We start from the raw sequence: 24,314 nt of genomic DNA on the forward strand, positions 1-24,314 counted from the left end.
TGTGGCTGTGCAGTGATCAAAACTGGGGGCCTTATTTTTACCTCTGATGACTTGTCATGCTTACACCTTGATGTTGTTTGATTTTAGATGGCTACACTGAGCATCCACTAAAGATGCCTAGATGCCTTTTTAACCTCTGTAATTTGTCACTAATTTGAAATCACTGGGCATTTGGAAAAGTTTAAGATAAGGTTTTTTATGTCCATTTTAGGCTGGCATGGTCAGTAGTTGGAAGTGTGTGCTCTGTCTCTTTGATGTCCAAGTAAATTCCTTTAATAGTTGAAAACAAGAGGCAGGGACACATAAAGAGCTAAAGCAGAAGAATTATCCTTCCATGAAATTTCCATCCAGTATCTTTGCCATTTTGCTTCCTTTGCCAAGATCACCACTGTCAGCACGAGATATCTGGCACTTGGGAAGGCAAGTATTTGTGTAGTCACTCCACATCTTCTCTTCCCTCTTTTACAGAAGATAACAGATGATGGAAGTTAATTTCCTTGTTTCCATGTCCTGCTCAGGAGACCCTGATACACTTCTTGTTGCATGTTGGGAATACCAAAGCTGAATCTTAATATTCCACTTTGATTCAACAACTGATGAATCCTTACAAAGTCACCTCCTTGCTCCACCAGTGTGAGAAGATCTCCCTCTGTCAGACCCCAAACCACTGCAAAATCCAGGCACTTTTGTGACCATCGCAAGCCGCAGCTCCTGGATCAGGCAGGTCAAAGTTTTGGTGCTGATGAACATTTCTTCCTTTTGTACACACACCTTTTGTACTTCTAGTGGGACTGGGTGGCATTCACATTCTCTGAACATGATTCCTTTGCCCAGGGTTTTTTCTCCTGGGAAGCTGAAAGGCAGCGAGAAAGGCCTCAGAGAAAAGGAAAACAATTCTTATCTCATTTGCTTCTCCTGTGTTGTGCTCATGTGGAATGTGGTTGGAGATTGTTTACCCACAGGTGATTGTTTCATTGCATTCTGCTGTGAGTTGTTTTCACTCTTTCGCCAATCAGGGCCAAGCTGTGTCAGACTCTGGAAAGAGTCACAAGTTTTCATTATTATCCTTTTAGCATTCAGTAAGTATCTTTTCTGTATTCTTTAGTATAGTATTCTTTAATATAATATAGTATCATAAAGTAATAAATTAGCCTTCTGAGAACATGGAGTTCTCCTCATCATTCCTTCCTTCATTGGTGAACCTGCATTTACAATAGGATTGGGTGCACCTATCTGTGCCACACACACATTCCTGCTCATCTTCCTATGATCCTGTTGGAGATGTTTTGGCCAGGATTAGGGTTCTGCTGATTTATTGCACAATTCTTTGTAAAGTCTGCTGTGAAGTCTCTGCAATGTTCTGGAGTGAAATGAACTAATAGGAGTGCATTGGAAATCAAAGTCTGCTGGGAATAGTTTGAGGTAAAGAGAGGGCAACTAACAGAAATGAGGACTCAATGAACACTCTTCTTGCAAGTAATACCTCTGAGCCATGCCATCGTGTCTGGAGAAGCCCACAGGAACAATCCCTTCCAGGAAAATGAGATCTGCTTTTACCTCCCTCTAAGGTGTCAAAACTGCAGCAAGACTGAATGTTTGGGTAGTTTTTTACTCATTAGCCTTCCACTGGGACTGGAGTTTGGCTTAGCCAGACCATACCATTATGAAATTTATTGTACCTGTGATCTGGAGGGCTTTTTGACATGTGGAGGGTGTTTCTTTCTGGGTTACCTTGGAGACTGGAGTGTTATCAAGGTTTCAGAAGTGGTTTCTCTGCCCTGGGACAGCCTTGTCAGTTCTCACAGGCTGGTAAAATTGGTTGAAAGTTGATGCCCTCACCCCCTTCACACTTGTAAACTCTCTCCCTTTTCATCTCTCTTCTTTTTGAAGACATCTGGGAGATGCTGGGGCTGCTGTCAGGACAAGTTCAACATCAACTGTGATATCTCCTTCTGAAGATTTTCCTTCTTCTTTTAATCACTGGTTTTGACATTTGTATTTAGGTGCTCTCTCTTGTTTGTCAGTAGTGTCAAAAGAGAGCTCTGCCAGACAAGAGGTGAAATCTTTGATTAAAAGGCAGATATCCAGTGGTCTGAAACCTGCTGCTGCTGCTGTGGGAGTGAGTTTGCTTCCAAGGTAAGATCCAGGAGGAAATATTTGCTGGCCTGAAAGCTTATCTGACTTCATTTCCCACATATTGCTTCTTGTTTTCTGGTGTGAGAGTGAGAGTGGTCTGTCAAAAACCTGCTGCTGCTCATCCTTTAGAGGATATTTGATGGTCAAGGACCCTTGAGTGCGTAGGAACTGGTAACTGGCCACTTGGAGGGAATGTGAACAGAGGAATTGTTAAGCTCTAGAAGATCTTTGCAAAGATATTGCCATATTTGTGTACCAATTTATGTTTCTCTGTTTCTAGAGAAAATATTTCAAACATTTCTTCTTTTACATTTACCAGCAAAAACAGAAGGCTGTAGCAAGGTGAGGGGAAATAGGCAGAGGAGGATGCTGAAAGCCAGATTTTATTTCATATGTTCCCAGTCCTGGGAAATATGTGCAAGAACTATCAAAGTAGGATTTTTTTTCTGTTATTTTTTTCTCTCCAGTGCTGAACTTCACTAAACTGACAGTTTGAAATTATTTTGTCTCTATATTATTGTGTTGTTTGGTGAAAACCTTCCTGTTCCATCTTCAGTTTTCAGGGCTTTAAGCATCACTTGAAGCATTGCAGGACTGACTCTTGGAGATTCCTACTTGGTCTTTAAAATTACTAACCTGTTCCTCATAGTAGCCTGTAATAATGCTTCTTGCTCCAGTGTTTTACACTTCCAGCATTCAGATTTCTGAATCAAGGCACCACTTGTTCCCCCAGGCCCTGGGACACAGATGTGGGAACCTTCCTGATGAGAACACAGGACTGTGAGGGTGTCACTAATGCTTGCCCTGGGCTGTGGGACAGCTGAGACCCTCTGGCATCCCTGAACAGGGAAAGGAAGGGCATGATAAACTCATGGATGGAGGAGTCTTGATGCTCCTGCAGAAAGGAGAGGGAATGTTGTTGTTGTGAAGGGCCCTGATTAAACAGGAGACACTGGAAGATGTGGAAAATAGAAAGCATTTAGGAGAGCTGAAATTCTGCTTCTTTCAAGCCTGCCAAGCTGATCTTGGAATTGCTGATCTTGGAAAGCTGATCTTGCTTCACCTTCTTCACATTAGCTGTAACTATGCTGCAGCTTCCACTGCTGTACAGAGGGGGGATTTTCTCTTTTTTCCCCTTTTTTCTTCTTTCCTTCCTTCTCCTCCTCCTCCTCCTCTCTTTCGGTTGTTTTTTTTTTTTGTTTGGTTGGGTTTTTTTTTTTTTTTTGTTTGTTTGTTTTTGTGTTTTTGTTTGGTTTTTTTTTGTCTCATTTTTCTTTTTCCTGTTTCTTTCTCATCCTCTTTAGGAGCTGAGAAGAACCCCAAACACGGTAATGGCTTCATAGGTGATCAGTCACTCCTGTTTGTAGTGGATATTGTCTGCATAGAATTAGTAGTCTGCAAAATTCCCACAAGACAGGCACAGCTGAATAGACATAAAACTTATTCTAAACAATTAATCAGATTTTAAACAAACAATGGAATTTCAAGTCAGCTGTTTGAGAGGATAGGAAACTGTTGGACTTTTACCTGAAGTAAAGCAAATCAACTGTAATTATATTTGTCTTCTCAAAGGAGGGAGGGTATTTTAGAGGTGGAAAACTGATACTTGAAACCTCTTTCAAAGACATTGGTGCTGGCTTGTTGCCATGGTTTGGAGAATCTGTAAGTAATTGTCCACACTATTAATTAAATAGGAGTTTGTGAATTTTATTCTACTGGGAAATTGCTACAAAAGGAATGTTTTGAGGCTTTGTAATGATGTCCCAGTTGGACACTGCTTCCATGAGCCACATGACTCATGAGAAAATGAAATCCCATACAGTTCAAGGGAAGGCAGAGATGAAGAGCTCTTTTCAGCAGAAGAAACCCAACAGCAGAGAGACAGAATTTTCCCTGCTGCTCCCAGAGGAATTCTGTGAACAGCTGCATTTGCTCAGTATTGTTTACTCTGGTTTTTGTGGTTTTGTCCTGGCTGCCAGAGATGCCACCATCATGACTGCAGCCAGGGATCTACAGTGGCAGATGAGCTTTGAACAAACCATTTAAACAGGATTCAGTTTAGTTCTGCCTTCCCTTGGATGTCAGTGTTCCTCTGAACTTCTCAGCCTTCAGAACGAAGAGACACCTCTCCAGCAGCTCCTCTGTGGGCATTTCTGCTCCCAGTCACCAGCAGGAAATACAAAGGCAAGTGGAAATGAAAGCTGGTTCAAGTGCAATTGCACCACCTCAGTCTGCTCTGGAGCCAGTTCTGACTTTATCTGACATTGCAGTTGTCCTGTGTCAATGCAAGAGGCTTTGCTGGGCCATGTCAGCAGTGTCAAAGCAGTGCCTGAAGTTACTTTTGTCTGTCAAAGCCCTGCTCAGTGGCCAGAACCAGCCTTAGTCCCAAAGCCTGGTCTGTTCTCTGTTGACTAAGCTCAGAGGCAGCTCTGGACTGGGCACATGCCATGGGAATGGGGCACATTCCATGGGACTGGGCACATGCCATGGGACTGAAGCATGTTCCATGGGACTGGACACATTCCATGGGACTGGGCACATTCCATGGGACTGGGCACATGCCATGGGACTGAAGCATGTTCCATGGGACTGGACACATTCCATGGGACTGGGGCACATGCCACGGGACTGGGGCACATGCCATGGGACTGGACACATTCCATGGGACTGGGGCACATGGCATGGGACTGGGCACATGCCATGGGACTGGGGCCCTGGCAGAGCCATCACGCTGTGGTCACTGCATGAGCACTGGAGAGCTGCCTCCTGCGAGCTTGGGGAGCAGATGTGGGGCAATAGGGACATCAGAGAGCAGGATTTCCTGCACAACTGGGACCCATAGGGAGGTCAGCAGGACCAGGTCAGTGGCTGTCCCCTGTGCTGGGCACTGGTGAGGCCCCACCTTGAATTCTGGGTTCAGTTTTGGGCTCCTCATGACAAGAGGCTGGAGGGTGTCCAGGGAAGGGAATGGAGCTGGGAAGGGTCTGGAGTCCCAGCAGCAGCTGAGGGAGCTGTGTTTTTATTGTATTGAGGATAGATTAATAAGGTGACACATAGACTTGTAGATTTTAGAAGGTTAATAATCCCAATTTATTAAAATCTACACACTTTTGTAGATACTTACGATACAAGTAGACCTGACTGGTCCTCACTACTACACTCCTACACATCACTCTTTTGTAAACATTCTTAAGAGAAAACAAGACCAGCTGTAAAGATTAAGACTTGTTGTAGTTCCTTCTCTGAAATTTCCCAAAATTTCACTGAGCAAGGTCTGGGAAAGTTTATCTGACTTTCTTCTCTGACCTGTTCACAGTATCCACAGGAGCTGGGAAGGGGCTCAGCCTGGAGAAAAGGAGGCTCAGGGGGACCTTGTGGCTCTGCACAGCTCCTGACAGGTGGGGAAAACTGGGGGGTTGGGCTCTGCTCCCAGGGAACAGGAACAAGAGGAGAGTAAATGGCCCCAAGTTGTTCAAGAGCAGGTTAAACTGGGAAAATGTCTTCACTGAAAGAGTTGTAAAGCACTGAAACAAGCTGCCCAGGCCAGCGGTGGTGTCACTGTCCCTGGAAGGGTTCAGAATGTGTGTGGATGTAGCACCTGTGGACATGGTTTAGTGTTGGCCATGGCATTGCTGGTTGGACTCAATGATCTCAGAGGGCTTTTCCAACCCAAATGAAGCTGTGGTTCTACACAGGCAGAATGGAGCAACTGAAAATGTCTGTGTAGAAACCTTGGAGTTCCCAGTACTGTGCTCTGGGGGTTTCACCAGTCAGCCCATGCCTAGCCATGGCTCAGCTGCCCTGGCCATTCATTGGAGATCCCTGGATAAGGAAGGAACCGTGAGCCACACAAAAGTTTGGAGCTGTTCACATCCACACACTGCTATTTTCTCCCAATAACAAGGACCCCAGGGTGGCCAAACTCTGGCTACAGGGAATCTTAACAGGAAGTTCACAGCTTGGAGTCATGGGCTGGTTTAATTTCCCCACCAGTGCAGTGGAAACAATCGATCTGGTGGAGGGATGGCAGGAGCAGGGCAGAGCCAACAGCAGCTGCCAGCACTCCTGTGTGTGTCCTACAGCAGGTGAGCTGCTCCTGGGTCTGCCCCTCTCCTCAGGGGATGTGAGCAGGGCTGTGCTGGGGTACCAGGGATAAGAGGAAAGGGCCCTGCCCTGCCCTGCCCTGCCCTGCCCTGCCCTGCAGAGCAGTGTGCCAGGCTGGGGCTGGGGGCTGAACCCCCCTGCCTCGGAGCAGTGGCAGGTGTTAAATAGTACCAGATGTTAATATTGACAAACTGAAGTGGCTAAATGTGGAAATACAGCCCTGCTGAGACGCGTGAAGTGAGGCAATGACCTTCACACGTTGCAGATCGAGTCAATAAAAGGAGCTTGACTGCAGTGGAGGATGTGTGTGCACAGCAGGACACGGGGCTGGCCAGGGATGGTTTCCTGTAGGGAACAGGATGGAGAGCCTGTCCTGAAGAGGTGACTAACACCAAAAACCCCAGAGTTCAGCACACCTATTTACAGCCCCCAGTGACCATGTGAACCCTGTGTGTGTCCTCCAGCCCTGTGTCAGTGGCACAGGGAAGAGGCAGCTCTCTCAAACACTGGGTCCCTCTGTGCCTTCACCCCCTTTTATCCACATTTGTTCCTTTGTTTGTCCAGATCAAGGGCCCAGATGTACACTCTGCTCATGCTGCCACAGAAGTTTTTCTACTAACACGTTTTATATCAGACCTCAATGTTTTTAGGGTCACAGCCTGCTTTTTGTGAGTTTGGCCAGGAAACTCAGTGGGCCAAGGATTTGATCTCTTCTGTTCCAGGGAACAACAGCAATTTCTGCTGCTCTATGTGACATTATTCTGCAGTTTGGGAGAGATGAAGGAGATGTAGAAGAAGATGCTGTATTAAAGGGAGATGGGGGTTTTTCAGGAGCTCTCCTGTATTCAGTCCATGCTCTGTTTCAGCAGCTGTTTATCCCTTGAATGACCCTGACACCCACACTCAGCCACCAGCCTGTGCTGGGTAAAGACCACCTGAGATCTGGGCAAGCAACCCCTTGTTTCCACCTCACAGGCCCAAACCCACTGAGGGGAAGATGTCCTGACTGAAGGGAAGGGATGCTCCAAGTGCCAGGTTTCTCCTAATATCTGCCTTTGACTGGGATCCAGTTTTACATCAAACATTGAAGCTGTTGATTTAAACATGCCCAAAAAAACCCCTTTTTTTTTCCTCTGTTCTGGGCATTCAGCAATATTTTCACCAAGCCCAGGCAGGGCAGTGTTGCATTGGGGGATTTATAACTCAAGGCATCCCTTGGGCCAAGCAGCCTGAGATGTTTTTAACTGGCACCAGCTCCCACGGCAGCAGCAGGCATAGAGATCACAGCCAGGAGACAGCATGGTGATGTTCAGTGACAATGTTGGTGGGGGGAATCAGCTTTAATTCTTCACTTTCCACTTCTCTGCAGATCAGAAGTGAATATGCACCATCTTCATTAGCAAGGCAAATACCTCAACATGCAAACAGGGGCGATTCCCTTTCCTTCTGCAGCACAGAGCAGGAGATAAGCACACATCAAAGGGGGAGTTGGTGGTTTCTATGAAAGGATCCCAGTCTGAGCTGGAAGGGCCAATCCCACCTGACATGTGTCGAGTGGAAATCAGGAGTTTTGCTGTGTTTGCTGATGTCAGTGGCATGCTTTGTATTAGTGCTGCTCAGTTTTGATTCCTGGATGAAACAGTAACTGTGATAACCAGAGCTCAGCCCGCGCCTGCAGAACTCCACTCCTCTAAAAATCATGCTTCCAGGCTCCCTTGAGAGAGCTTGGCAGGCTCAGAGTGTGACTCATCCCCCTCCCAAAATACATGAGTGATGGGATGAATCACCCATTGACTGGGGAGGATGTCTCTCCTCAGGTAGCTCAGGCAGGATGTCTGGCACTGAGATGTCAGTGGTAGGTGACCTCAGAATTCTCTTTGGTTCTTGCTCCTTGGTGAGCTAGACTTGTTTTAGGACATCTTTGAGCTTCCCTTTCCTAAATCAGTGGCAGATTGGTTGGATACATGGGGCAGCACACTGCAGCATTTTGAGCTGACAGATGTGGCACTCACATTCTCTGAACAGAGAGAGACATAATTCTCTCTCTCAGGTTTTTTTTTCCTGGAGAAGCACAGAGGGAAAACAATTTTTATTTTTGCTTGCTGCTCCTGGTGTTTTGCACATGTGGAATGTGTTGGGAAGGTTGTTTACCTGCAGGAATTTGGTAATTGGATTCTGGTGGAGATTGTTTATGTTAATTAGCCTATCGGTCCGAGCTGCGTGGACTGTCGGTCTGCAGACAGTCACAAGTTTATTAGTTAGTTGTATGATATATTACAGTATGGTATCTCTCTTTAATATAGTTGTAATGTAATATAGTTTTAATAAAGCAAGTGTTCAGCATTCCAAAGCCTTGGGGTCAGATGCCAATCATTCCCTTCATTGGGGGCACCCTGATAATTCTATAGACAGAGATGCTGTGGGCAGACTCTGCTGTCAGGGAAGGAGATTTTCAGCTGACTGTCCCCACTGTCACAGTCCTTCCCCTGCTCCAAAGCCCCCAGATCCAGCTGGGCTCAGCCAGGGCTTGCAGTGGGACCTGCCCGTGGGCAGGGGCTGCACTGGGAACATGAACAGAGCAGGATGATGCTTTCTAAAACCTTCCTGGGTTTGAAGCCCATCTATCTGAGCCTTTCATTCCTGCCACAGGCAAGGGAATTCACATTTGCAGTCGTGATACCCAGAGCTGCTCAACGACTTGGTTTTCCTTCCTGAGATCTTCCCACACAGCCTTTGAAGGATGGCTCAGCCTGTTTGCAGTGATGGAAGCTGCAGCACATGAATAAGTTTTCCAGCACACTCTCACCTGTGAGGTGAGGCAGGGCAAGGCAGGGGGAGCTGGCAGTTGTTTTCCACCATGTCACCTTTCCTGTAAGAGGCTGTAAGGAGAAGAAAGGTTTGCACCAGCTCAGAGGTACCAGCACCCCTAGGCAACCCCCTATCAAAGTTTCCAAGGCAAGGTGTCTCCCACATTTGCTCTGTTTGACCTCTTGTCTCAGTTTGAAAAGACATGTATCTTCTAAGGAAGGCAGGAGCCTCCCCTGAAATGGAAAATATAAACCCCTTCCCTCCAAATTAATATAAATCTGAAATTAAGGGGCGCCCAGGCAAAGATACAGCAGTAGGAATAACAGTTCTTTAATAGGAAAATTAAAAATAAAAATGCAATAGTACAAAAAAAAAAAAAAAAAACCAACAAAAAAATAAAAAAGAGGAAAACAACCCTGCCAGAGTCAGAACAGGCCCTGTCCCCCTGTGGGTCAGGGTGGTGGCTCAGTCCCATCCCATGGGGGCTCAGCCCTCCTGCAGTGCCAGCTGTGCTTCTGCTGGAGCAGGGATCCTGCACAAGGGGGGAGTTTTCCTCTGCAGCTCCAGGGCTGCTGGAGATGGGCCTGCTCTTCCTCTGGGAATGCAGGGCAGGAGAAAGCTGCTCCTCTGGGAATGCAGTGGGCAAAGGCTGCTGTGCTGTTCCAGGCTCAGATTGTATCCAGGTAGGAATGCTTGGCTCCTGCCCTGGGCAGAGCATCTCCCCATGGGATGCTGGAATTTGATCAGCCCTGCAGGGACACTCAGTGGCCATGGACAGCAGAGATCTCCTGGAGGGAGGATTGGCTGTGGGAGAGATAAAGAAAACTGCCCCAGCTCTGACAGATGGGGATAGAACACACACCCAGCTAAACCTGAGACACCCCTCAGAATTGCTGTAAATAAAACCTCTGCAGGATGAAAGCCTGCACACTCCAGGACAGACAGGCATTCAAATGGACTGCACTTTTTTTTCAAGAATTTTGCAGACTCTGAACTTTGATTAGCTGGCTTTGTATTTCCGGAACACTAAAAGCAAGGTGAATTCTGGCTTGGTAATTTTTAAGCTTATTTGTTCTCATCAGAGGGTTTTAGCATTAACTTATAAGCAACACAACTTTTAATGTGATGACACAGACAGCTTCAAGTTGGTAGAGGTCAGTTCTCAAGGACTTTAGCCTGCAGGAACCTACTGATTCTTAATGGGAGTCACACAGCTAAATCCCTGCATATGGTCCTGAAATTCTTTCCATAAAGCCAGAGTCTTTCCAAGCCTTCATTTCAACTAACATCATTATAAATACTTGAATGACTTTTGGAGATCATTTAGGATATATCACCCGTCAAAGTGAGTTAGAAACAAATTGACATGCTCTTGCATCTGGGGAAGAAATGGCTTTTCTTTGGGGTTTGTTATTTGTGGGGGTTTTTTAATTTGTAATTAAATTATTAGCTCTGAAAATTGGTTGGTATTGACAAAGAACACATTTTCTTTACACTGAATAATTTTTTTTCCTTTACTTTGTGAATCAAAGATGAAAAATTTACCACTTTGATACTAAGGTGAAATAACTGACAAGTTTAAAGATTGCAGTTTTGTGGTCAGCACCTCTAGACCTTACACAGTTTCAGGGAGAGCTTCACTTCCAGAGAAGACCCTAGAGGGGTTTTATTGGAACTTTTCCTAGGAAGGCTTCTCTCAGATGCAGTGTAGAAATCCACCTTGCTCTGATAGCTGCAGCATAACCTGCTCAAATCTCTTAAGTGACCAGGGAGCCCAAGATCTATTAGCTCAATGTTTGAAATGGTTATCCAGCCTCACTGCCAAAATGTAGGGCATTCATTTTCCTGGATCACTGAGCTAAATGATTTTTCTTAGCTCAGACCTAGGGGCAGAAACACAGGCTCTTGGCTCCCAGTCCACTGCTCTAAATATTTCTCCTTTGTCAGAAAGATGAGCTGCAAATAAATTCACACAAGCCCTTGACAGGAAGAGCATGTGTGGTGGGAGGAGGTACTGCCAGATACTGCATACTTAATTCAATTAAGGAGTTAGTGTCTGTTTATAGTTAATGGGGATTTAAGGATACATTCCTCAAACATGCTCTGAATTACCCCCTGGAGAAGCCCTTCCCTCTCCTAATCTGGGACTGAGGTGTCTAAAACCTTGTCCATCTTTTCTGAGTCCACAAATCAGCCTGGACAGTCTCTTCTCTGCTGAGATTATCTGCCAGAGCAAACTGTTTCATTGACAGCTTTTGCCTAGGGGAGTATGGATTTCTTCCAGCTGTAGGTATTTCCTTCTGCAGAAATCACCACCTACTTCTAGCACAAGGAAACCTGGTTGACATCTTTCACTACTGACGTTGCTAAAATGCAACCTTGGGAGGCTGAGGCCAAGCTCACAGTGCACAGGGAGCCCTCAGAAGCCTGTTCAGGCCAGGCTTTCCCTTTCCTGCAGTGAAATGACCCATTTTGTAATCCTGCTTTGGCTGGGGAGCACAGGGGTGGACTGGGGGAAGGAGGGGGCAGCAGAGAAAGCCCAAGGGAGGCTCCAGCTTTGTCTTGCCACAGTGCCCAGGGCTTGGGAGAGAGATAGAGTCTGCAGAGGGTTTTTTCTGGTGAGTACATCAAGGTCTCTGTGCCCTTCCTAGTTAGGGGTTGTGTACCTTGAGGTTCTAAAATTATGGCCTAACTTTTGGCTAGTAGGATTGTCAGTTTATTTCTCTTAATTTGAAAAGTAAGTTTATATGTATTGATGTGAAGTGGCATTGTTTTTGCTAAGCTGAGCATTGCTTCCTTTCATGTTCAGTGTTTCTGAAGGCTGCAAGTCTGGGCTTTCTGTCTGGGCTGTGCAGGAGGTTGGGTTATTTGCTTGACTCGTGGCTTTCATGGACATGTTGCCATTAGCCTGGTGCTGCCCTCTAATCTCTGGCTTTACTGAACCCAGAGAGCAGCAGAGCTGCTGGAGTCCCCCTGCTCAGCTGCCTGCCCTGGTTTCTGTGTCCCCAGATGCTAATCTAGTTCTAATTAATTTGATCTCTGGGGGTTTGTGTGGCGGGTGCTGCTCCTGTGGGGTTTGTTGGTGCAGGGGAGGCAGTGGCAGCCCTTTGAGATTCTGCATCACCTGCACCAAGCCCTGCAGTTACTTTTCCAAGCAAGGCTTTTTAGGATGAAAGGAGTTTTGGGTTTGTTGTTTGTTTTTGGGTTTTTTTTTTCATCCCAAGAAATTAACTTTTCCATGAATAAGGAAAATACTTCTTTTAGAAGTTCTGTTTTTCAGCTCCTAAATTTTTTATATCTATTCACATAACAGCTGAGCAGCTCTTCTGTACCAAAGTCTGCTTCACTGTGCCTGTTTCTCAGGGGCACCAAATCTGTCTTGCATTAAACTCTGGTTCTTGTATTATTTTAACTCAGCCTTTTAGAAGGTGGTTCATTTCTAGTGACAGGTGTAACAAGTCTGTATTTCCCGCCAGCTCTGGCCCATGCTTCCTGATGCTGCTGAGCTGGATCAGGCTCTCCTCCTGCCTTTTTTGGGGCTGGTACTGCTCCTTCCTCCCCTGTGAGAGCCAAACATTCCTTGTGCTCATTTCAAAGTGACCCTCCCTGGGATCTCCAGGCAGCAGCCCCTGCAGCAGCACTGCACCCTGACATTGATAAACCACAACATATTGTTTAACATATTGTTCCCAGTCCAACATATTGTTCACATTCATCATGGAAGCAATCAGCACAGACCATTTTATTGCAAACCTGTTTCCTGGTGCTCATCATTAGGTCATTAACCTTAACAATGTCAACATGTTCTCAGTATGCAGTTTAATTGGAGAGCAGTGCAGAGCATTGCACAGGCTGTGCCACATACAGGGCACAGTTTAGGAGTAACAGAAATGCTGCACCAGCATGGCTCTGCTGAGAAATAAAGTCAGGTTTGGAGATGCAAGTGAAAGAATAATGTAGCTGTACCTTGGGGGACTCAAGGAATCTCTGAGCACAACCATAATTTCCTGTGAGCATCTATGCCAGGTGAAGGCTTTCATTTTTCAGTATCCAATTCCAGGAACTGTTTTTGTAGGTTTTTTCCTCTGGTGCCTTTGCCAATTTCAAGGAAAAGAGATGGGCAGTCCAGTGACTTTTGCTCTTCTAACTGCAAACACTGATCTTGGCAAGGCTTTCCTCTGAAAGTGCTTGTTAAAGCAGCAAAGCTCATGTCTCCTGGGGCTAGTTGCTCCCAGGCTATGTGACAGAAATTCAACAAACAACTTGCATGTGAAGAGCCTCGTAGGAGCAAGTAAATTCTTCAGAAAAATATCCTGTGTCCTAAACTGTGGGGAAGATTTCTTTTTTTAACTTTTGTTACAAGATTGTAGAGTCAATTATAAAGTATTATACTCTCTGTATGAGCTGTGCTTGGTTGTTATGGACATGATCAGGACACCACCACCTTTCTTAGTGTAGATGGTCAAACTCACAACCTCAAGTTGGGGTCACTTAAATCTTCCCTTAATGCTGTTGAGTGCTGATAATCTGTGGTTTGGGTATTAAGGTGGAAATTTAAGGTATCTGTGGGATGTCATCTTCCATTTCTTGTTGATTTTTATTGGCAATTAGGTAGATGTGAATGTTTCAGCCTCAAGTTCTGCTGGGTTTTGATTGCCCTGCAGCAGTACTTAGGTGGGGTCTAATTAACTGCTGTGCATAGACTGAGAAAATACATCAGTTTCTCCTCACTGCTCCAGGTGAAACCACAAATTGCTCAGCATTGCAAAGCCAAGGGCCAGGTTTGTGCTGCAGGAAAGGAAGAGGTGTGGCAGGGAAAGCACGAGGGAGTGGCAGGTCTTTAGGGGCTCCTCTTCTGTTGCCTCCTCCTTTCCTATGAAACACAGGTCCTTTTCCTGCCAGCCTGGCCAATTTCTGCTGTCTCATATTTTTGTACTTTAGCATGGAGCACTGCTGTGCCTTGACAGGAAGGTCCAGAGGTCTGATTGACACCCTGTTTCTTCCCCATTACAAAATAAACTCATTTCTTCAGCTTTGCACAATATTATTTTTGAAAGAGGTATTGATCTATGCAAGTCTGTAGAGTGAGTAATCAGTATCCACCAGTTTGGGGAGAATAAATAAATCAAGGGACAGGAAATGATGGATGAGAATACCATTGAGTGCTTTTTGAACTGATGCTTTGTTCAGACTGCTCAGCTCCTGAAAGGGTGGGCTGGATTTTGTAGCAGCAAACTGATGTGAAAGCTTTGCCAACTTCTAATTAACCCAGTTGTTAGATGTTACTGAGTGACTTTGAACTAGGGATGCTTTCTAGGCTGACTCTTACCCAGTTAAAGACAATAGCTTGTAAAGAAGGAAAGGCTTCCCTTTCTCTCACTGTGGCATTTATACAGGTAATCAAGCTTCGTGGTTTGATATTTGTATCTACCTGAGCCTGTCTGCAGGGATCATTCAGAGCCAGGTTGGAGGGCAACAGGAAATGGTAACACTGGAGAGCTGCAGCCCTAGAAATCCAGAGAAGCTGCTCCCCTTATCTTTCTCTAAATTCACTGTGCACCACACACAGAACTTGCACATGTCCCGCCTAAAACACAGCCTCAGTGGAAAGCAAGAGCTTTCTGTGTGCTTTGTGCATGGGGAGGTGTTGGGATACACAAGACAGATGATGGACTTTGGACTTGGTCAGCATAAGAGATTTGATAGACAAAATGCCTTGGCAAGAGCAAGCAGAACTTTTGAGGATTAAATCAAGATTGCAAGAAGATTCAATCAGACTGACTTATCAGAAACAGAAAATTACACCAGACTTCCGCAAGCAAGAGAGGTTTAAAATGTACAAGTTTGTTTATGTGATGATTAACCCAATCATTGTAGTAAAACATTACTAGTCTTCCTAAAATACTATGTAAGCATTTGTATCCCACAATTAATTCGATTCTTTGACCATCTCACAAGTCCCTGTCTCTCTCTTCATCACTGATAGGGAAGCATCCAGCTGTAGGGCTGTGGGAACAAGGCCCTGTTGCTGCAGATCAGGACTCTCCCTTTTGGCTTGCAACTGCCAGAATCAGCAATCTTCCCCCAGATACCTCCTGTCTCATCCCACTCTGTGTTTTTGCTGCCTGGATCCAGTCCCAAAGCACTCCTAGCTGGTCCTGCTGAGCTCTGAGTCACAACAGCTCTCTTCATCCTCAGCCCATTTCCCTACACCCTTGGGATACTAAAACCTTCTAGGGAGCCAATTACCATTACTTAATCTATAATTAAAAGGCCAGATAAGCAGATAACAATCTTGCAGACAACATGGCCTGTTTAAGTCAGCCTGAGCTTTCTCTGGAGCAGTGGCAGTGGGAAGCAGTTATCCTCTGAATGCAGACAGGTCACCAGAGAGATGGAGGGGAAATGGGAAACTCAGGTGCAGTTTCAAGCAAATGAGAACAGCCCAGGAGAGGTGGGGAGGAGGGACAGTCTTTTGATCAGGCTGCACAGCCCACTGAAATCCAACAGGGCTGCTTCAAGGATTGACTTTGTTTCAAAAGCATAGTTTGGAAAAGTCCATTTGATGGGAATGGAGAGGAAATCAGTAAATCAAAGCAATGTGTTCCTTCTCTCCCCATCTATTGAATGTAGTTTCTTGAACAGGTTTTGGCTGTCATTTCCTGAATGCTCAGGGAGCAGCTGGCCTAAGGTTTTATAAGTATTAGCAGAGATCAAACAGGGTGAGTGTAACTGTGGGGAAGGGAGAAGGGCTGGAACACGCCACGTGCTGCACGTTGTGATCGGTGCTAAGATGCCCAATGTCTGGGAAGAAAGATGTGTAGAACTCCATGATATCCGAAGGATAATTAATTACTTTATTATACTATATTATACTATAACTATATTACTGAATATTACACTAACAAGAACTATCAGTAACTAACTCAAAAACCTGTGACTCTCTGCCCTAGAGTCCTGACACACACATTGGAGCCAACTGATCAATGAATCCAAAACACCATCACCAGAATCCAATCAAGCAATCACCTCAGGTAAACAATTTCCAGAACACATTCCACATGGGCACAAACACAGGAGCAGCAAATGATATAAAAATTGTTTTGATCATTTTTTCTCTGCTTCTCTCACAGCTTCTCTCTGTTCAGAGGGCATGTGAATACCACAAGTTGTTCTCTGTCATTTACAGAAATAAACAGGCTGCAGGAAACTTAGTTCAGCTTAAATCAGCTGCTAAACCTGGCCTCACAGCCAGCCTTCAGCTCCACACTCAGGCTGAATCAGCAGTTTTTGCCTGGCTCCCCACAGGCATCAGCAGCGGGATGGAAAGGAGGGACATGCTGCTGTGCTTGGGGTACAGTGTAAAAACTCTCTGAGCCCTTGCAATGTCTGATGGGGAGACAACTGTTGGAGCTGAAGACTCTTGGCAGAGGCACTTGTGTGTCTGAACTGACATCAGCTGCCCAAGACTGATGTTATGAAAGAACATAGCAGTGATAAGTGAAAAAGAGTTGGGCAATTGGCTGATAGCCACTAGGATAAAGGGAAGAGGTCTGGAGGGAGGTGGAAGTTGGGAAGGTGAATGGAGGAAATGGTAGGGCAGAAATCAGGGACTCAGCTTCTGCCACTGGCTCCTTCCCTGGCCCTTGGCCAAGGTGAATAAGCTGAGTAAATGTTTGCTCATTTAAGGAAAAAAGCAGTGATTTTAGGCACTGATACTGAGGTCTAAAAGGAAGCCCTGTGTCTTCAAGGTCTTCCAAGAGAAAGTGTTGTCACTGTCACCCCTACACTGTTTCCATCCTGAAGTGATGATAACATTTTATGACTGTTGAATTTTGTGTTGGGTTTGTAGGGCCAGGTTTTGGTGGCAGAAGGGCTACAAGGGTGGCTTCTTTGAGAAACTGCTGGAACATTTGCTGCTCCATGTCCAGCAAAGCCAGTCCCAGGATGGGCCTGCCACTGGGCCAGTTAGAAATGGTGGGAATGCCTCTGAGCTAACAGATTGGAGAAGGAAAAAAGGAAAATTTTAAGGAGTTGTGTCTGCAGTCAGAGAGGACAGGAGTGAGAATTTGTGGGAGGAGCAGCACACCCAGGCAGTGCAGGAGGAGGCACAGGAGCTCTGCTGGTGCCAGAGCTGAGGTTCCCCTGCAGCCCCTGGTGCAGCCATGGAGGGCATGGGGGCACAGATCCACCAGCAGCCCCTGGAGGAGCCCACGCCAGAGCAGGGAGGTGCCTGGAGGAGGCTCTGAGCCTGTGGGGAGCCCGTGCTGGAGCAGGGTCCGTGGAGCCATGGAGAGAGGTTTCCTGGTGGGACTTGTGACCCTGTGAGGGACCCACACTGGAACAGGCTGTGCCTGAAGGACTGCACTCCCTGAAAACAGAGCCATGTTGGAGCAGCTGGTGAAGAACTGTTGTCTGTGGGATGAACTCAGGTTGGAGAAGTTCATGGAGAGCTGTCTCCCATGGGAGGGACCCCACGCTGGAGCAGGAGAAGGACTCTGACTCTGCTCCCTGAGAAGCAGCAGAAACAACCTGTGATGAACTGGCTGTAACTCTCATCCCCATCTCCCTGAGCTGCTGGGGGAAGAGGTGGAGCTGGGAAGAAGGAAGGGGTAGGGGAAGGTGATTTTTTAGGTGTTATTTTACTTCTTACCATCCTGCTCTGGTTTTGTTAGTAACAAATTCAATTAATAACTCCAAGCTTGTTTAGCCCATGGTGGTGTTGGATGAGTAATCTCTCCTGGTCCTTACCTTAACCCATGAACCCTTTGTTATATTTTCTCCTCCCTGTCCAGCTGTGGAGGGCAGTGACAGAGTGGCTTTGGTGGGAGCCTGGCATCCAGCCAGCACCAACCCACTACAAGTTTCCATCAAACAATGCCCAAAATATATTTAAAACAAAGACTCCAAAACCTCTTGAGTAAGCCCAGAGTCAACTGTTTTAACTAATGTATTTTAGAGTGATCATAGCAGAGTCTTGATGAACAGCATCATCCCCACAGAGAGGCACTGTGGGCAATATGATGGTTTATTTATTTCTGTGGGACTCAGAACCTTCACAGCCTGGGGACTGGGGACCCTTACTGGATCTTGCTTCAGTTTGTCCAGCCCAGCCACCTGGCCTGGCCCCACCTGGCCTGGCCACCACTTTGGGGTGCTGGTTATGAGAACCTGGGATTAGCTGAAGTATCTGTAGGCTGCAGGTACAGGAGAAGCACAGCTGGCTGTTTTGATTTGTATAAGTTTATGTAAATGCCTCATAAAATATCCCCCATTGGGACAAGCCAAAGTCACGCATCATAAAGATCAGCTCCTGTAATGGCTTATTTACAACTGCATTGCCTAGGTAGTGAAAAAAAATATGCCTGTGTTTATAGGAAATTAATTTCTGCCCCTTCAGTGATCAGCCCTGAGCAAGCAAAAGACCTGAATTGTCCCAGTTGCTTCACTCTGGCAGAGAACTGCTCTTCAGAGCCTCCTGCAGTGTAATCTGGTGGGGATGTTTAATCAGAAAACCTTAAAGCAGCAAGGTCCCAATCCAGCCAGCTCAGTGCTCCTGCAGCAAGCAGTCCTTCTTCAGCAACGCACTAAATCACACCTTAATTTTACACCTGTGCAAAGCCCAGGCACCAGGCTGGGTTGAAGAAGGTGTGTAGGGCTTTTGCCGAAGAAGAATGGATTTTTGCCTTGGGCTTAAATTAGCATACAAAGAATGAAATGCCTTACGAGGCAGATCAGCAAGGTTATTTAAAACATAAAACAACCCAAGCATGACAGGTCCCACCAAGGGAGGAGCAGTTCTTAGTGCCAGTAGATGGTGCTCTGCCAGCTCCCTGAGTGGATGAATCCACACTCACCCCAGATTTATGCAGCACCCCAAAATTCTCATAGCTTAGTGCTGCTCCCATGGCAGAGGAGGTCATGACTCTGCTGGGAGTGAACCTTGAACATTTATCTCTGTGTAGATGTTCTGCAAAAAGCAGTTGGGTTTTCTAAGAGTCTTTAGGCAAGTCTTGCCCTTCAGGTAAGATTTTTGTACCAAGAATGTAACTGCTGAATGCTGTGGGTAAACCAAACCTGAACTATTTAACTCTGCAGGACTTCTCAGGAATTAAGAAAGAGTAGGTGGAAATCTTGTTCAAACGGAAGCCAGCTATTAATTTGTCTATAATTCATTAATCATAGGTTTTGTCCTGAAATCTGTCGTAAGATAAGACTGACACATTTTTTGCTATTTTTTTTTTTTAAGATTCTGGCAGAGTGGATGGTGGTGTTGCTGCCCTGGGCAAAACCAGCTTCAGGACAAACACTGCTCCTGCCCCAGCTAACAGCCCTGCTCCCCAGCCAAGGTTTGGTGCCATCAGAGGTTCCTCTGCATCTGGGCTGCCCTGGAACAGGAGTTGAGGGTGTGAGATCTGTTTGGCAAGAAAGACAAATCCCTGTGCAGTGGCTGCCTATGGAAGCAGGGCTTCCACCTGTCCCTTTGTGGCCAAAGTTTAATCCCATGAGAGATAAAGAGCAGCAGATGCCCAAGTTAAGTGTTTTATCTCTATGTATCACCCCACCCTGTGTGTTATATCTAGCCCTGGCTGAGCCCAGTCAATGAAACAGAAGTCTGTTTTCTCACATGACCCCCTTAAAATTTGAGGAGTTTCCCTGACAAAGTGATGCATAGTTATGGGCTCAGTAAATGGTAGAGTGATTTATGGCTTACACACTGTAAATCAATAAAAAGAATCACAGACATTGACAGCATGTTCACAGCCCATTTCTTTAAATGGAAGGCACTTTTCTATCCTTCCCATTTCAGACTGGTTGGCCCACAGGGAGGTTCCTGCCACTAACGAGTGCTAAGAGAGTCTTTATAAAGCTTGTAAAACCTACATCTTATATAATACTTTTCCTTAGATGCCCTTTCTTGCTGTATCATCATTTCCAGTCTTAGAAAGTACCATGTCCTGCACCCTGGCTTATGTGATTTCCTTCTGGACAGTATATGAACAAAAATGAAAAATCTCCAGGGTTTTAAGCCCCTCCAGACCAGTCCCTCTGCCTTCCCAGGGCTGGTATAAACCCCAGTTTAGGTGCATTTTGTTTGTCTGACTCTTGCTGTGAGGTCGGGTGTGTGCTGCAAGTCCTGGGAGATGCAGCAGGAGAGGGAATTTCTCCTGGGCAGGAAGTTGTGGGGTTGCCCAGGAGCTTTGTGTGCTGCAGGCTGGATTTGGAAGTGTCCCATGGAGGGAGCCTCATGCTCTACCCTCTGCTAGGAGTGTGTGGGCTCGGGGCTGTATTGTATTTGTGGGGTGCCCCGATTAAGAGAGAAATTATGAATTTGACTCGATGTTCTCAGAAGGCTAATTTATTACTTTTTGATACTATATTATATTAAAGAATACTATACTAAAGAATACAGAAAGGATACTTACAGAAGGCTAAAAAGATAATAATGAAAACTCCTGACTCTCTCCAGAGTCTGACACAGCTTGGCTCTGATTGGCCAAAGAGTGAAAACAACTCACAGCAGAATGCAATGAAACAATCACCTGTGGGTAAACAATCTCCAAACACATTCCACATGAGCACAACACAGGAGAAGCAAATGAGATAAGAATTGTTTCCATTTTCTCTGAGGCTTCTCAGCTTCCCAGGAGAAAAATCCTGGGTGAAGGGATTTTTCAGACAATGTGAATATGACAGGGTTGTGCTGGCCAGGTTGCCAGTGGGGACCAGGAGCCTGGGTGCCAGCCAGGTACCATTTCCTTTATTTACATATAGATACCAGTCCTGGAACATGTTTCACTGCTCTGTTGAAATGGGCCATAAATGGGCTATAAAAGTCAGCCATTTAAGTCTGGAGAAGCATTAAGAGACTCTTCAGTGTTGGATGGGTTATAAATAGTCCACAGCCCAGCCACCTTCCACAAATGCTGGAGTCCTGGCTGCTCTGAAGGATCCCTCTCTGAATATCTGCAGGCTGCTTTTCCCTAAGCCAGCCATGCAACAGCACAGGACAATTGCACAGGGTGTCTTCAACCAAGCTCCTCTTGTCTACTCTAAGCAGCAGCAGTCAGCAACTTGTTAAGGATTACAGGCTAAAAGATAACGTTTTTTTAAAATTCAGATTTTGTATTAAAGTTTCCACTTGCCGTTAAAGACAACAGGTATTACTTTGTGCTTATCCATTCGGAACACAGCCTGTGCTTAGACATTCTTTGGGAAACTGGGGACATCCCAGAGGGTGCTGGTTGTAACATCAGAAGGGAGCTAAAGTGCAAATTAGCCGTCTCTTCCAGGAAGGAAGGGCTGAAAAAGGAAAGACTATTGAAATAACAATATAGATAAAGCACAAAGCAATGGAATAAGTAACAACAGCAGTATTAAAATAGCAATAGAATACAAAAAAGAGAAGGTGTTTGACCCACAGAAGGGTGTTCACCACCGGGAACAAAAAACACGAGTCAGTGAAGCTTCCCAGAGATTGCACTAAGGTGGTCCCCAGACAAAGGTGTTACAGATGGGTAATGAGATGGTGGCTCTCACAATGAAGGGCTGAACATGCTGTGTGTGTTAGGAGAAGGTTTGTAGATGTACAGTTGTGTTTCTGCAATGTGTCCTCCCCCTTGCACTGCTATCATGGGATGGCCTTGGGCACACAGGGGCATTTGGGAGGGCTGGGTTGTTACCATGGCAACAGCTGACCCCAAATCAAGGTGTAAGAAAGTGATCTGCACCCCTGGATGGCAAGGAAGGAGTCACTGACAGGACTCTAGAGGGGCTAAGGGTATAAAAGGTGGAGCATCCATTTGGAGATGGGCACATGGCTGATAGTCACAGGGGCTCCAAGCACTGTGATTTTTCCTTATTTAGTTCTTTTGTTGTATTTTTTATTAATGTTTAATAAACCTTTTAGATTTTAAAGTGAGCAGTTGTTTCTCACAAAGGCAATATGGTGGGGCAGCTCCTGTGGCTAATTTTAAACCCCCAAGCCCGAAAACAACAGTAGTCAGGGACAAACCAACCCTGGGAGCTGGGTCATCCATGTAGGGCTGTGCAACCCCTCCCTGGGCTCAGCTCCTGGCAGTTCCCTGTGCTGCACTCACCACTCTCTGTGCATTTCTGCCCCATGCCAAGCTCACACTGCCCAGCCCCACTGGCTCAGCTGAGCCTCAGAGCTGTCCCTGTGAGCACCACAGCCCATCTGCAGTCACACTTCAGAGAAAACTGGAGCAGGGGGAGCAGTGGGTGGCAGAGGGACCAGCTCTGCAGGGCTGGATGGCAGCAGTTCCTCTGCTGGAGTGAGCCAGGAAAGATGAGGCACTTCCCATTTTCCCTGCCCAGACCACACTCCCAGCAATGATGGGGCTGGTGTAGGATAAACAGCTTGGCCACACTGGGCTGGTGCTGAACTGCACCATCCTTCTCTGCAACCAGGACACTCAGTCAGGCCACAACTGAAATCTGAGCAGCCTGAGGAGATTTAGTGTCTCCCTTGTTTCTTTTGATGAGAGAAGAGGATACAGGCTTTGCAGGATGGGCATTATCCATTGGATTGCAGCCCCACATACTGCAACCACCACCTCTTTCTCGTGTGCAAAAGTAAATGAAAAATCAGCCATGATTCTAATTACTCTATGCTAATTGGGCTGCATTCAGGCTTCATTGATGATGCTATTATGCTGCAAGAAAACAAGGGCAGCATATGTACTTACCTTGCTCTACTTATCCTATGATTATTCTCTGTTAGTACAGAAACATCCTAAAGTATCAGCCTGCACACAAATTAGCCCATGCAATGGACCACTGGAAGTTCAGCCCTAGAGCACATTCACTCTCTCTTATTTGGCATCAAATGCAGTATCAGGGATGCCAGAGCAGCTCCAAGCACTTTTATCTTGTATTGGGTTTAGCTTGTAACAGTATTTGCAGTCCTGTGTTTCCTCACAAGAAAACACTTTTGTATTCCCACCCAATCCATCCTGATGTCCTTATCTATCAGAATCTCCAATGCAGAGTTTCACCAGGGCCTCTGGAAATCCTGCTGCCTGGGGAAGCATCACCATGTGCCTGGCAGCTCTCCTGTGCCTGCCTGCCAATTAGCTCTAGCTCTTGATAAGGGGGAGGCGGGTGTTCCATGCTGGATTTCTCACTCCTGCTTTGGTAACTTGAGCAGAACTTGTTTTCTACTGTAAACTGGACTGAGACATTTGCATATTGTTTTTTGCAGTAGTATCTAATATGCTGAGAGCTCCTGGAGTCATTACAAAATCATCAGTGCTTGTTCCAGTGTGATATATTCTGTTTGTCTAGCTGGCTGTTTTCCTACCATATGTATTTATTGAAGCTGGCTGAATATCTTTTTCTGTGATGTTTTGCTTATTTATTCAAGAATGAGTTCATCAAAATTCAGCCAAGCTTTCTGTCCTCAACATACAGAGATCTAATCGAGCGTTTGAACACACCCATCACAATAGCAACTGAATGCAAAATTCCATGTGATTCAAAAACTGAATGCAAACTTGATAGGAGCAATGGAAAGAGTCTGCCTGCCCCCAAATCCATCCTGGGTATTATTCTGTGAGACTGTAATGACCTTGAGAGGTAAAGGAGGATATTGAGAATCTCCTCAACTTGCATCAGGGGAGGTTCAAATGGAATATTTGGGAAAATAATAATTTCATGGGAAGGGTTGTCGAGCACTAGAACAGGCTGCCCATGGAAATGGGGGAGTCACCATTCCTAGGAGTCTTCAGAATATGTCTAGATGTGGCACCTGGGGACATGGCTTAGTGATGAGCATGATGGTGGTGCCACGTTGACAATTGGACTTCATGATCTTAAAAATCTTTTCCAGCCTTGACAATTCAGTGATTGTCAGGACCCAGGACACTCCTCTGGCTGCCCTGGGTGATTCGAGACCCTGGAAAGGGGCTCAGAGACCTTGGCATGGAGTCAAAAACACCTCTGCCTTCGATTTTAGCCCATGGAAAAAGTTATCAACTTTGTGTGAAGATTTACAAGCCACAAGGGTTTGAGTAGAATGATAGTTAATTTGTCACAGGGTGAAAAGTAGAATTTTGGGGTTTTAGAATGGGGGTTCAAGAGGCAAGATGGAGGAATCTGGGCCTGTCCTGTCCTTCTCCTTCTTCTTTTCCTCTGTCTTCTGCTGTGATGGTGACACTTCTTGATTGGTTTAGAGACAGACTGTCTAACATAGGTGATAGGTATTGGAAAATTATTGTAAATAAAGTACACGTAATTCTTAGTAT

At 45.8% G+C, this 24,314-nt stretch overlaps 2 long non-coding RNA genes across 5 annotated transcripts; both read left to right on the forward strand.

The window, feature by feature from the left end:
- The first annotated feature begins 1,168 nt into the window (after positions 1–1,168).
- On the forward strand, positions 1,169–4,589 carry LOC135283750 (uncharacterized). The gene is made up of 3 exons (XR_010349391.1): positions 1,169–1,568; positions 2,025–2,136; positions 3,441–4,589. It is a non-coding gene; the product is annotated as an uncharacterized LOC135283750 (long non-coding RNA).
- Positions 4,590–11,447: 6,858 nt separating this feature from the next.
- Positions 11,448–19,997, forward strand: LOC135283785 (uncharacterized). Of its 4 annotated transcripts, none has more exons than XR_010349423.1 (3): positions 11,448–11,666; positions 16,002–16,082; positions 16,182–17,222. It is a non-coding gene; the product is annotated as an uncharacterized LOC135283785 (long non-coding RNA). The 4 variants fall into 4 exon arrangements; XR_010349421.1 differs by lacking the exons at positions 11,448–11,666; positions 16,182–17,222 and adding exons at positions 12,861–13,074; positions 19,298–19,997; XR_010349420.1 differs by lacking the exon at positions 11,448–11,666 and adding an exon at positions 12,861–13,074.
- The last annotated feature ends 4,317 nt before the right edge of the window (positions 19,998–24,314 follow it).

This window comes from Passer domesticus, chromosome 19 (genome assembly GCF_036417665.1).
Source record: "Passer domesticus isolate bPasDom1 chromosome 19, bPasDom1.hap1, whole genome shotgun sequence".
Lineage (NCBI taxonomy): Eukaryota > Metazoa > Chordata > Aves > Passeriformes > Passeridae > Passer > Passer domesticus.